This window comes from Cyprinus carpio, chromosome A7 (genome assembly GCF_018340385.1).
Source record: "Cyprinus carpio isolate SPL01 chromosome A7, ASM1834038v1, whole genome shotgun sequence".
NCBI classification, from domain to species: domain Eukaryota; kingdom Metazoa; phylum Chordata; class Actinopteri; order Cypriniformes; family Cyprinidae; genus Cyprinus; species Cyprinus carpio.
In genome coordinates, this window is record NC_056578.1 from 9,278,061 (window position 1) to 9,293,191 (window position 15,131).

Sequence of the window (15,131 nt, forward strand, 5' to 3'; positions counted from 1 at the left end):
AAGAGTGGTTACATGAACAGCTTATGAAGTCAAGGGCCTTTCATGCCCTTCATAATCAACAGACCTAAAAGCAACTCTGGAATGGCAAGAGTGAAGTAGATTTTAATGGTTTGCGTTTCTCAAAGTGTAAGATGTTTATATCCGTATGTCTACACTATGGCTGAATTATCTAATGAAGAACTGAAGCTAATAGAATAGTTCATCTAAAAAGGAAAATATGCCGAAAATGTGCTTACCTTCAGGCAATCCAAGATGTAGATGAATTTGTTTCTTCATCAGAACAGATTTTGAAAAATAGCAATACATCACTTGCTCGCCAATCGATCCTCTGCAGTGAATGGGTGCCGTCAGAATGAGAGTCCAAACAGCTGATAAAAACATCACAATAATCCACAAGTAGAATCCACACGACGAGTAACATTTTGTGAATCGAAAAGCTGTTTGTTTGTAAGAAACAAATCCATCAAGACACTTTTAACTAAGAACACTGTTGCTTCTGGCTAAAATATAAGCTCAGGATCATCTAACATCTAAAAACCTGCTATTTAAAGATCCTTTTTAAAATCATGTCAAAAAAATGGTCCTGTTCCTCCAACCATTCAATATATAACAGTTCTCCAGTACATTTCTTCTTAGCTCAGTGGAAAAACATTTGAAAGGGTGTAATTATGGTTATAGACATAACACTAGGACGTCCCATTACTAGGGTGTAGTGGTTGGTGATTACACAGGTGCCATGTTGCAGAGCACAGACTACTATTAAAGAGCATGACCTATGGTGAGTGTCCACTCATCTCTGCGAACCTTAAAGTGGAACGAGAGTTGATTACTAACCTCTGGCCCCATGCCGGGTGCTGATTGACAGCCAGCTCAGTTCCTCCTACTGTTGCCCACTAAATGGGACCATGCATGGTGTGCCTTGACAACTGTAGCAGAACATCACAACTGAGCATAGAAAAATACAGAGGAATATTAGAGGAAAATCAAGTCAAAAAATGTCACCAGTATTATTTTAAGAAACTAAAATGTCTAAAACCTGTTATGCATTGAGTGTTGCCATGCATTTGTTTAAGATCTGAGCTTGAAGCGGGATAGCTTATGGTTTGAGCAGTGTAAAGGACAAATCTTGGTCTGTCATCACTGTGCCCTTAATACTTCAACAGGTTGATCTATGGGATTACTGTGCTTGTCACAAAAGTACTGTGAACTAATTTGCATAAAAGTGTCAAGTAATTGAGAAATTAGCAATTACAAATATATGCTAAGGGGTTTTTTGTTGGTTGCCAGGCCATTGGTAAACATTTGCTAAGATGTTCAGAGTGATTGCCAGGGTGTTGCTATAGAGTTGATCCAGTGCTCTGCGTTGTTGCGAATACATTGCTACAGTATGTGGTTGGCTGCTAAACCAAAACATTGATTTGTGGTTGCTAAGGTGTCCTGAGTTGTTGCTTTGTGAGTTGTTGCTTTGTGAGTTGTTGCTTTGTGGTTACTTAAATGTTCTGGGTGGTTGCCAGGGCATTGCTAAACAGTTGTTTTGAGTGGTTGTTAGCACTATGCCATTCAGTTGCTAAGGTGTTTTAAATTGTTGCTGGGACTTTGCTATGGTGCTGCTATACAGGTCTTCTGAGTGGTTGCTAGGGCACTGATATAGAGTTACTAAAGTTTGCAGGTTATTGCTGTACAGTTACCAAAGCCTGGCTCACATTGCAGGAGTTTCACATTCCCTCCCGAGAATCTGAGAAAAAGTCTTGGCAAGGACCTCGGTTGGTTCCGATGTTCAGCGTGGATTATCTTTTAATGTGAGGCATTCACATACCTGTTGCTGATGTTTTTTAGATGGTTGCAAAGGTACTCTGGTTGTATACTATGATGTTGCTATAGAGTTGCTAAGGTATTCTGAGTGTTTACCAAGGCATTGCTATGCAGCTGCTAAAAGTGTTCTGGTTGCCAGTTTATTGCTCTACAGTCACTAGGGTGTTCTGACTGGTTGCTAGAGTGTTGCTATACAGTTGCTAAGGTGTCCTGAATTGTCACTAGTGCATTGCTATGTGGTTTCTAATGTGTTTTGTGTGGTTGCCAAAGCAGTGCTATATATTACAGGCGTTCTAAGTGGTAGTGGATGCTATGCATTTGATTGCTACTCTGACAGCACACATGCATCACGGAGAGGTCTATTTGAAGTCTGCATTTACATCTGCAAGACACATTTTTTGGAGTGTTTGCTCATCTGCAATACGTCTATAGCACGTTTCCTATCAGATGTCAAATAGACATTTAGAAGATGTCTTTAAGATGTTTGTGATTTAGGCTAGAATGTGTGTAATACTGACTGACATTTCAAAGGCGTCTATCAGATACACAGCAGATGCTTTCCAGATGAAGCGATCTTTAACAGACATCTCGCAGACGTTTGGATTTGGTCTGGATTGTTGTTAGGGTACTGCTAGTGCCACAGTGTTCTGTGTGGTTGCTAGGTGGTTATTTAGTAGAGTGAGATTGACAGCTTGTTTTATTGAAAATAGGTTTTTGCATGAGGCAAGCGGTGCGCTGCAGCCCCAGGCAGAAAGAGGGCAGCCGATTCCTAGCAGAGCGCTGCAGGAGAAAGGGAGATCATTGAAGAGGAGGAGGCAGGGAGGAGTACCGTGAGGGCCTTGGAGTGCGCGAGGGGGTGTTTGGGTGAGAGGCGAAAGCATGAGTATTGTTCCAGCGCCTGGCTCGCCACTCTCAAGAGGCTCGGGGTTCCCACGGTCCGCACAGCAAACAAACGCACCTCGGCCTTTCTTCCCCTCGCTTCGCAGTGATGTCATTAATTACCATCAAAATGCGCGCGACAGCGAGTGAGAGTGTGTGAGTCTGCTCGCGAGTGTATGAGCGTGTGAGAGAGAGAGAGAAAGAGCGAGCGAGGCAGCAGTAAAGAAAGGGACCATTGTCTGCGCTGAAATAAAGAAATCTCCACTGAACCATTGTAAATGGGTAAGGCTGGAAAATGCACCAAAATGCAGGGTTTGGTGAGTTATAGTTGGGCTGTCACATCTCGTCAGGAGCCTACAAATAGTGATGTTCAAATGCAAACAGGCCTGGCCTCTGACAGACACTGTACCCCTGTGATTTACTACATTCACACTTCTGTAACTATGTGGCTTGTATTTGAACATCAAAGAGAGAGAGAGAATGATCTTTCTCATCACTGGCAAAGATACAGTGTGTGTGAGAGAGTGATATTTTTATTTTTTTGATAAGTTGCAATGTTTGTATGTGTGTGTGTTTACTTGGCTATAATAGTGGACAGTGGTGTACAGTAACCTGCTTGTTATAACTAGATCAAATATAAAATGTAGATACAATTATACAATAAGGGATTTATAAAATATAAAAGACTATTCTTATAAAGCGGAGGTTTGACCCAATTTAACAACCAGTTAAAAAGATTTTTAGTGCAAAAAAATCACTTATTAAAAATTCTAAGTCTGGTTAAAGTAAATCATGTATTCCATGCCGAATGAGGTAGTGAGCGGTGATTCAGTGATGTGGGGGGGGGGGGGGTTCATAGTTCAGTGGTGCCTGGGGAAGAAGAGGGGGAGGGGGGGCAGGTACGGGAGGGAAATCTGGTGGATGAAGCTGTCCTTCAGTTTTTGGCCTGGAATCCCTGAAATAAGAACTGTGTGATGGGTGAGTGGGATCACCTTTGCAGATGCGGGTGAGACGTGTTTACCAGACACCAATGATCTTCTCAGCTGCTCTTTTGCGTTGTAGAGTATATACCACACAGTGATATAGGAAATGGTGCCTCTGTAAACATGATGGGGGGTGTCATCTCAGACGCTGGTATTTACCGGTCCAGGAAGGTCCTCTGTGATGTGAACTTGTGTGCTACACTCTGTGTGTGTCAGAGGAACGTGTGTGTGTGCTCTCCTGAAGTCTACAAAACATCTCCTTCGTCTTCTTTCAGAGAGGTTGTTGGCTGCACCACCCGGATAATGTCTGTAGTTTGTAATCTCTTTTGCTATGAGACCCACCACAATAATAATAGATATGCACTGATAAAATCAGTGTGAATATAAGCTCCATAGAAGTCCAAAGGTTGCACAAAATTGAGCCCCAGCTCGAAGTTTGTGAATGATAGGGATGATTGTGTTGAATGCTGAACTGAAGTCTATGAACAGCATTCTGATATAAGAGTCCTTTTTTCCATTTGGGTATGCTGAGTGGACGGCAGTGGAGATTGCATATTTACCGGTTGGACCGATATGCAAATAATGGGTATTAATTTCGATAATGCAAATGGAGATGGCTTCTTCGGACTGGGATGATAGTGGTAGTTTTAAAGCATGGGGGAATAACAGCCTGACTCAGTGAGATGTTAAAAATGTCTGTGAAGACATAGTCTTTTTCAGTATAATAGGGATGTTGTCAGGTTTTGATCCTGCTTTTTCATCACCTGGTCGCCGGGAGGAGGTGGAAATGGTGCTGGTCGAAGAAGGTGTTCAGCTCGTAAAAATGTTGTCACACAAATTGCTTTTTTTAAAAACCCTAAATCCCTGCCACAGGCTCCTAGTTAAATCATATTTTTGAATTAAATTAAACTGTTTTTTTGGACATTGGTGTGCTGTTATTTGTTTGTTGCTTTGATCCCTTATATATATATCAGTGATGTTAAATCATATATATAAAACTTTTTAGAAATTTGTTTTAGGGTTAAAAAAAAGTATTACCTAAATTCAAAAAAGCAATTTGTGGATCATTTTTACCTCTGACCCCAATTAGACGTAGACTAGACTAACTAATCTAAACCTAATACTTTTTTTAATTTGGTTATAATATTGTTAATAGTAGTAGTTTTGTTTTTATATTTTGTGTATGTGTTATTTTTTTAATTGTATATTTAGAAATAATTATTAATTTCGATAATAATAATAATAATAATAATAGTTTTGTTTTGTTTTACCTCTGACCCCATTAGAACGTAGGACTAGACTAACTAATCTAAACCTTACTTTACTTTTATTTGATAAATTACATATATATATAATATATATATATATATATATATATATATATATGTAATTTATAAAATAAAAGGTAAAGTAAGGTTTAGTTTAGTTAGTCTAGTCTATGTATCATCTTTATTTAGCATTTGTGTGTGTTCATTTAAAAAGGCTAAATGTGTGTGTGTGGACGTGCATGCCAGTTTGTGTGGATTTGTTTGTGTGTTTATTCACATTATCTTTCCTTCAAGTGCCGAAACACTCCCCTAATCATGTTTTTTTTTATGCATGAATAGAAGCATGTACCGGCATCTTTCTGAATGCAGCAAGTCTCTGATGGGCATTAGCGGTGCCCTGGCAGCATTGTGCCCTGGAATGTGAGTGAAATGACCTGAACCTCCAATCTAGCACTCATTACTTCTGGGTTGCCCAGCGGAAGAATCCACACGAAACACTGTCCTGCCTCATTGTGCTGTGTGTGGACCCACAATGATTGTTTTTTATGTTCATCCACTGGAAGTGATGGCGAGTCTGCACCATCAAAGCACAAGCAGATAATTGTAGGCATCTGATCTCTCCAAGGACATTCAGTGTTAATTGGGAGCTTCAAATGGTCAAAGCGGCCAAAGTGAGGAGAGTGTTTTGTTTGTTCCGTACGAAGCGAGGGGTAAACTTTGCTTAGGCCGTGAGGTACATCTCGGCCCCTGACTGGATGCCTTGTTCTCTTCTGCAAGAGCAGGCCTTGTGAAAAAGCCCATTTACCTCATTTATTCAAAGGCTTTCTGAAATCTCCATAATCTGAAACAATGACCTCTGTTCGAAGTGAAGAGTGGGATGGAAAGAAATTATTTTTCCTCCTGATTACTAATTGTTTTTTGTATTCAGCTCATTGTTGCTGTCCAACCGTGCAAATCTTGTTATGTATTTCTAGATATTTTGGGTCAACTCATAATTAGCACTCAGGAATTGTGGGATATTTTGTATAGTTTGGAAAGGATTGCTGACTGGCATGATGGGATAGCCATTTCAAGCTTGACTGCCCCTGTTGCCACAAGATGGTGCCACCGTGGCATAATGGTGGCCAGAAATGGGCACTGCTATTTTGTCTGGCACAGAGTCCTGGTCTTTTACATATAGACCGTGTTCTTTGCCGCAGCCATATTACACAGCATCTGAATGTATGAACTTGTTTTGTTTTGTTTTTGTTTTTTTTGTCAGGAAGAACTTGTAATGTCAGATTTTGTGTGAAAGACTTAAATTTTATGTCTGCACAAACATACATTTTGTAATGATAAGGATAATAATGCTGTGAATCTTTTATGGGCATTAATGGAGTCTTTAAGTTGGCACAAATAAATGTGAACCCTCTTTATATGTTTGCATCTGCATAATGCCTGTAGCTACGCTGTCTTTAAAACATATCACTAATTATTATTATTATTATATATTTTTTTTATTTTTGTGTAGTTTTTGTTGATTATTTAAAGGTTAGCTTAAAAAGTCATATATGGACAACTTTGATTTACATCATCAATGTAAATGTTATATGAAAGTAACAGTTCAAAATGCCATTTTTTTTATTTTATTCCTTACAAAAAGTAGCATTAAAGGAAATAAAAATAAACAAATTATTTCAAGAATTAGAATTAATAATGAACATACATGTAACAATAATTGTAAGTTGACACCATTGTTCTCTTTATGTATCTTTCCTTATTCTTTATCTATCTATCTATCTATCTATCTATCTATCTATCTATCTATCTTGTTACGCCTATAGTCTGAAAGTTTTATAACGATAAACAAACCTTTATTCTCTGAATGTATTTGAAAAGTTAAATATGTGCACATTATATAAAACATATATGAAAACATCTATTTAAAAAAAAAGTAAAAATGATTTTGGCCAATGACAGATTCAACCATTTCTTCTGTATGTTGCATGTAGTCCATTTTACTTCAGCTCTTATAAACTCTGTTACTTGAATATGTTGTATTGTTCTGAAACTAGTTGACTTGAACTCTATTTGAATGTTCAATATTCTCAGAGAAAACGAGAACTTGAAAAGTTGTTATCAAACCCATATTTTGTCAAAACAAACAAAAAATAGCTTGGAAACACAGTATACCACATATCTGGGTGGCACTAACTGACATCTCAGGGGGTCTCCGGGGTCTCAAACCCCTCAAATCTTCCATTGCCTTCCCTCTTTCAATGGGCTACACTTTACTCAATGCAACACAGGAAGAAGAGAACGAAAAAACAGTCAACAAATCACAACGTCTGCTTGCATGTGAAAAGAACCACAGCGGTGTGTGCTTGCTCTCACAACGGGCAGAGCACATTAACATTCTGTGTTAGTCCTGCGCAGGCTTCTGGGCCCTGAAAGGCGATGCTGAATCGCTGTATGAGTGTGGTGGTCTGCTAGACAATGACTCCACTGTGTGACTTCCTCTTTTTTTAACTTCCCTCTTTTGACAAGTAAAAACTCCCTCACTGCACACACAACATTAATCTAACCTAAATGGCTCAACTTCTCGGGTTTTCTCTTGGTCATGACCATCTCCCGCTCTGAATGTCTCAGTGAGTTATGGTGCAAGCTTTGCTGAATGGAAAGAAAGGGACACTTTTCTCAACCCTTACATATAAGCTGATTCTTTTATCCTCTTCATATATAATTCTTGAGTGTGTGTTGTTAGAAGACAAGCTTTTCAAAACCATAATGTAGACTGTCAAAGCTGTAGATTATCATGTTTTTTGTGTGTGTGTGTGCAAAATGTATTGAAACTTCCTCCGTTCTGACCATGCTGTCTCATATCTGAAGGCATGTGTACGTTTTCTGTGTATGATTATTTTGTTCTTATGGTGATCCTCCAACTGCACCAACTAGTAGTTTTCCTCTTTTGCTCCAGATATTTTATTGAAGATAAGAGAAGGTAGAAAATAGAACATATATATTTTAATACAATAAACATGTATTTACATGCAAATATGTGAACTTACAACTGTTCTAAAGATGACAATCTTTTAAATTATAAAGAGAACTTGTTTAAAGAGTATAAATTTTGTTTTTTATTATTATTATTAAGAACAATAGTAGTAATAAAGAATAAATGCATAGTAATGATAATTATTATTATTATGCATTTTATTATTATTTTTATAAATAACAATACAAAATAAAATTAATTCATAATAATAATCATAATAAGTATTATTATTATTATTATTATTAATATGCATGTATTATTATTATAATTACTACTACTATACTACTACATTAAGCAACATGTGAATTCCATTGACTTCTCAGAGACTAGTGATAAATCTCAAATCTTGGCTGACTCAAACTCACTATATGGATGAAAAAAAGGTATCTTTGTCTTTATAAAACTATTAAGTCTCGTCATACGTAGGAATTTTCTTAGACGATAATGAGTAGACAAAAGACCTGATGACAAAGACAATATGGCTTGTATTGATGCTTTAGCAATGTTATGTGGAAAACAGTCATGCCCATAATGCAGTCAAACTGAATATGAAATTTAAGAGTGTTATTTTAAATTTAAAATCAGAACTCATACAATAATAATAATAAATATTATAAAAACAAGTCACCTTTATTTTTATTTCGTTATTTTAAAACACCGTGAGAAAGGCACATATCAATCTCTAATTAAATATGATTATCCATCGCGTCGCTTTCATTCCTAAATTTCCTATAATTCCGTTTGCTTAGGAATGAAAAGTGCTTTTATGAAATACGTTTATGCTTAAGCTAAATTTCTGATCTCATGTGTGATACAAAGGCACACAGACTAATGCAAGCGTGCAATTAACCAGAGGCCCATTTGGCAGTGCGCCAAATTAGGGGAATATTTGCATCATGAACAGCAGAGATTTTCAATGAGAACGAAAGATGAGGTTTCATCTGAAAAACAGCTTTGTAGTCTACGTTAGAATGAAAAGGTCGACCTGAAAACTTTATGAATGCGTTTTAAAATAATGTTTAAAGAACAAATGCCAAGTTGGTGTATTAAAAAGAAACACTCATTGGTTCCTGATCCCAGATGAAAACTTCCTTGAAAATCGTAGTAGTTAATAATCGTAGTAGCACAATTCCCCCCTTGTGATTTGCTTATTTAATCTAATCTTATGTTGATTCTTCTATTTAAATGTCTCAATCAAAAAAAAAAAAAAAAAAAAAAAAAATACCTGTAGGAATAGATATTTATAAATGAGGGTGTTTAATAACAAATATTGTTGTACAAATATCTTTCGAACAACGACCAATATTTTTTTTCCTGATAAGCAGGTCAGAATAATTAACACATTATAATAAATGTGTTATGTGTTATGTTATGTGCCTATAATAAAAATGTCTAGACACTTTGAATAATATATTCTCACATTTATATTTCAATATAGATACCCTCTAAGCAATTATAATGTTTGTTAAAGAGTATGGAAGTTGGTTTCAATCGGAACACACATATATATGTTTGCATTTCCATTAACAGCATATGCATCCATCACGACAGGCTTTTGTGCTCGAGCTCGTGGTGTTGGATACGCGCCAAATGTGGCACCTTCTTCTTGCCAAGTGTTACATTAGCTGTAATTATGTGTAAAGGGTCTGTTCTGTGTGCTGAACACTGCGCCACAAGCACTAAAAGCCAAGTCAAACTGGAATTACAACAGCAGACCTCATGAACCGCAGAGACTGAGTGTTTATACAGGCCTCGAGTGAGTCTGCTTTCCTCAAAACCTTTTCCTTTCTCTCTCAACCGTGATGCTAAAGTTACTGGACAATAAGCCATTAACACATTGTTAACGCCCAGCTTTAACAGAGTATGAGCACGCTAGCTCGTGTTGAGAATTATAGCCGAGTTATGTGTACAGTAGATATTATTCATGCACATATCTATATGTATGTAACCAAATGTATTATAGGTTTGATATATATATATATATATATATATATATATATATATATATATATATATATATATATATATATATATATATATATATATATATATATATATATATATATATATATATATATATATAGTTTTGTAAATAAATTGCAGTTGCTATTTTCAGCACATTTTCTTTATTGAAAATAAATGTATTTAATTGCATTAGAAGTAAGCGTATTTAAATGTTATAATTTTTCTAATTTAAATATTAGTTAAACTGTTAATTTTTATAAAGTATTTAATTTTAAATTAAATGTGTGTGACTTTATATAGGCTACCAGCACAAGCAAAGGACTGAGACTAAAAGATCAGTTTATTCTCGCGATACAACGAGGTGCAATGTGACATCACACACAATTAGCCTATGCATAAATTAACTCGCGATAATTAATGTTGTTGATGCCTTGATGTTCATACAGTTTAATATCCACTCAGCAGCTTGCACCAACGCACATCCCCTAGATGGAGGCGTAGATCATTGTGGGGTAGGCTATTGATACTTTATTGATCATTTAGGATTTATTTTCATGTGAGCCGTGCCTGTTAGTTCTGCATAATCGCAAGCATCTATTTCAGGATTCAAGTGCTTGTTCAATGCCTTGTTCAAGGGATGCGGCGGGTTTGTGTCTTCTATTGTTGGTATTCCAGCCAAAAGATGTCGCCTTTTTCCTTTAGTTCTTCAGATGCGTGAATAGGCAGTTCGCGTGGGGCGTGCTTGACGGGCAAAAAATGGGCTCTCGCATCCTCAGTGTCTCATTATTATTGGAAATCCATTAATAAACATTTATGTAACATTTAAATCAAATGTGCCAGGGCTTATTAATCGATGCATTATCTGCAAACAATGAAAAGTACAGTAGGTGCCCATCTGCCTCATTAGATATTCGCCATTCATCAAAGAGGCAGGGGCATTTGTTAGACTCGCGCACGCGCCTCAAAACTGCCAGTCACTGAGCAATGTTTAGAATCAGTCATGAGCTTCCACTTGCTATTTAGTTATTTCAATAAACTGCAAACCTCCCAAGAAACAAATAAATAAAGAGTTTGCTTTTATGAAAGCAAGTGTGTGTATACATCAGTCGTGCACGATTTCGGATGCATCCTAACAGTGTTATTGTTGTGGAGCTGATTGTAGACTAATTGTACTGTCTTTTTATCAAAATGACACTGAAAAGATGGGAACGCCATTCATCTTGGCTTTTATAGGTTATAAGAGAAAACTAGTCCCGTAGCAGCCCGAGTAAGGAGTGAATCGACACAGATGCCTACATTAAACTATAGAAAAACTGGAATCATGCAGCCGGGGGGGCTTAAGATATATTAAATTACCATGATTGGGAATTTAGGCATGGTTCAAGCCTGTTGAAGAGGCTGGGGTGTCTGAAAGTGGTGCTATTCATCTCGGTAAAAGAGGGTCAGAAGGTCGGGGAAGTTCACAGGACCTGTTCCTATTCTTATGCTAACTTACATTACAAACTCTAATGCTTACTGGTTTGGAAGATATAAATGATTGGACAATAATCCCGGCGCTCTTGGCTTTGCTGAGCTGCTCTGTCGCTAATTGCTGCTCGTCTGGCTCTTAATGAAAGACTTTCGGTGCTGAGCTTTTTTTTTTTTTTCTCCGTGGATATTTCAGTATTTTGGGGACCGTATGTTAGAGGAGACCGAGGCGTGTTGCAACACATTTTCTACGCCTGTATAGCTCTGTGTTTTTTGTGCTACATGTGTCTCAAACTTTGAAATAAAATTCCATTATTTGTTTAAAATCAATTAATTTAATTTCATGTTTAATCCAATAGAAAACATGAACTGTTTAAACATAAATTTATGTGGAAATTTAAAAAAAAATGTATCACCAACCATATTCTCTCTCTCTCTATTTCGCACTCTCTTTTATATTTTAAATATACAAGAAACATTTACATTTAAAGCAGAAAATAAAATGAGAAACAAACAGAAAAAAACAACGTAAATAGCTACATATAAAAAATATGGATCAAACAGGTTGTGTGTTGTGAATGCGTCACAACTGCGATTGTGTGTAACCTATATCAAAATTAAACAAAAACTAGGCTACTGTTTCAGATTATATTTCTGTCATTTAAAAACGACGTGACCACAAATGCATAAACTATAGGCTAATCCAGACGTGAATTTGTAGTTTATTTTCTCTCTCTTATAAATCTTTTGTTTTACACTAACAGCTAACATCTAGGCTCAGAAGGGTGCTGCTCATTATTTTAGTCATGTAGCCTAGCTGATTTCTAATCGGTTTAACTTAAAAACTCTCCCCTAATGTTAGTTTCTTTGTTTAGCTACTTTAACCATATAACGAAAAAAAAATTATCTCCCCTACGTCACGCCTCACGATTAATTTCTCAGTGTTTCTAAATAGGTGAGACCTTTATGCCTCGCTGTACAGTGGTTGCTATTTATCTGCTTATGACAAGCAGAAAATCCGAGCAGAATAAATTAATAAACACAAACGATCATACAGCGCCACGTGACTTAACACCTGCAGTTAGCGCGCGCACTTTGGTGGGTCATTTCCGGCGTTTTTAGCGTTCTAATGCGTTCCGTTTAATAACAAAACATGAAGAATGTAGCCTACATCGGAATTCTGAATTCAGCAGAATAAGAGTGTAGCTAGATCAGAATACAAACAACGGTGTCCTTTGATGTTATGAAATGTTTTTAATTAGTCGACGCTTACATTTTGTTATCCAAGCTTAAACTGAGAAGCATTTACCCTGTTTTATTTTAACCAAATAGCTATTTTTATCCAGACATTAAGTAAAAAAAGAAATGCGTGTTTTGTCATTAAAGCCGAAACAGAAATAAGGCCTAAGCCTCATTTAGATGCTTTCAACTAGGCCTACATTTTTTTTTTTTTTTTTTTTTTTTTTTTTTTTTTTTAAGTAAAATGAAGTCAGAAGAATTAATGGAGGGACACAGAGCAAAATCATGTCATCTCTTTCATCTTAGATCATTCGATTGGCCCTTTGGGAATAACTGGACAAACCACTTGAACCCAGCACATCACCTCTGACCCTTGTGTCAGCTGTGACTGGTCCTCGAGAGACTTGCGTTGACATCAACTTCAAATATGACGCTGAAGGGCATCAATTAAATCTCCTTTGACTTCTGGATCGCAGATTGGTTAATATTTATGTAAAATGGCTAAATACGTTTTAGAAATTATATTAATAGTAAGCCTACATTTTGACAAAGGCCTAGCTATGATAGCACATTAAAATGTATTTCACTGTGCTCTAGATGTTTGTGACTTCACTTTTTTTCATTTAGACTATTTTAACAATACATCAAGACTAATATGTATGTTGCTTGCGCATGAAGAATGTTGTTCTTTTCGCAGAATAACAAACTTCCCCTCCCCCACGGGCTCATCATTTGTTTAAGACCTATTCTTTTTCTTTAAGAGGCTTGTTTAGAGCAAAGAGCACGTGTCTGGTCAGTTAAGAGTGGTCTGACCCCTTGGTCAACCATGAACAGTCATACCCTATTCTATTGCTTAAACCTCAGAGGTCAGCTAGAAAAGCTGTTGTAAAGATGAGGGGAGAACATGGAGTGTGTGTACCTAGGCTACTTAACCATATTTGTAAAAATGCAGATGGTTTTGTCATGTTTGGAGTGTGGGTTTTAGGGCTAGGTTATAAAATGTGTAACTATAGAAACAATCTATGCACTTCCCCCATTTCGATACGCAAAGGGTTTTTTTTTTTTTTTTTTTGCTGGCTCCAACATAACATCGATACAGTTTATCTGCACATAAACATATTCAGAATCCAATAATGATAATAAAAAAAACAGTTGTTTTAAAATCTACAACCTAAACTGTGAAATTGAATGTCAAGTGCAAAGAGCGCTACTGTAACAACTGCTGTGGTGAGTTAAAACATTAATAGAAAACATGGACATTTTAAACATTTTAATTTAACAAATATAGAACAATTTAAAGCAAAACAGCAAATACATTTGGGAACAAACACACTGTAAAAACAGACATGTGTGTTGAGTTTGCACTGTTGTTGCCCTCAATATTTCTGCATTGGAAAGTGTTACAACCCTTCCTGTCTGGTCAGATATAAAATTTGAATTAAAAGCGTGTGTGTATTTCAAATTGAACAAGAGAACCTGCTGAATCAGATGATATTAACCCATATGTAATGTAAAATCATTCATCACACTAAATTAAAAGAGACGGAGAGACATCTCGAATTTTTTTGCCTTGTAAATCTTCTATATTTTTACAGAGAGTCTTACGATTTGTACCTCTAACTCAGTGGAGTGGTGCTCATGTATATGATGCAGATTTCACCCCTGTAGCTGATTTCTAATTGCAAACTTACAACTTACCCCGTGTTACAGCAGTGCAGTCTCTCCTACAATATTAACTCGACATCCGACGACTAACGAGTCTCTTCTTTCTCCACAGGCTTATCCTGATATGAACGCTATGATTTAAATTACTGGAAATCTAATACAGAGATTGGTTATTGCTTACAGTAAATGTTTGTTGAATAGCATATACGATGGATAGTTGTAAAGTTTTGTAATGAAATAAAATAAATGAATTTTGTTCTGTTGATATCGTCAGTTTGTTTCTTTCCCCCTTTTTTTGTTAATTTAATTGATGCAAGTCAATTACGCCATAATAAATGATATAAACTGGTGGGAAGGAGTTTCATTATGCAATAAAATGGAGAATAGTTTCCACATCTTTTGTTTTTTCGCGTAAAATCAGGTAGAACATTCTCAGCATTATCGGTGGTGAAATAGTTCATGTAACCAAAGTTTGTGCCCAAACTTATTCAACGTATGCATTTCACCACTGCCTGCAACATGTTTTGATACGATGATATTGAGAACGTAAACTTTTTAATCTCTTTAAGCTCTAAAAATGATCTGCCCGTCTTCTGTACGCTCCACAAAAAACTGAATGAAGCAACAGACGTGGAATTATATGTAAAAATGTACAGAAACGTATTTTAAATATAATATTCAAATTCCGATTAAGTTATATAGGCTATTGGTTGGAAGTAATCTAAGTAAAAGCAGGCCTATTTTAACATAAGATATAAAGGTTTTATTTGATAGAGCACACGATCATTTGTACTACTCCACGATTCACTGACAAACTCG

General features: G+C 36.4%; 1 long non-coding RNA gene across 1 annotated transcript; it reads left to right on the forward strand.

Moving 5' to 3' along the window:
* Positions 1 to 10,338: 10,338 nt before the first annotated feature.
* On the forward strand, positions 10,339 to 14,568 carry LOC122145575. The gene is made up of 2 exons (XR_006160405.1): positions 10,339 to 10,453; positions 12,954 to 14,568. It is a non-coding gene; the product is annotated as an uncharacterized LOC122145575 (long non-coding RNA).
* Positions 14,569 to 15,131: the final 563 nt, after the last annotated feature.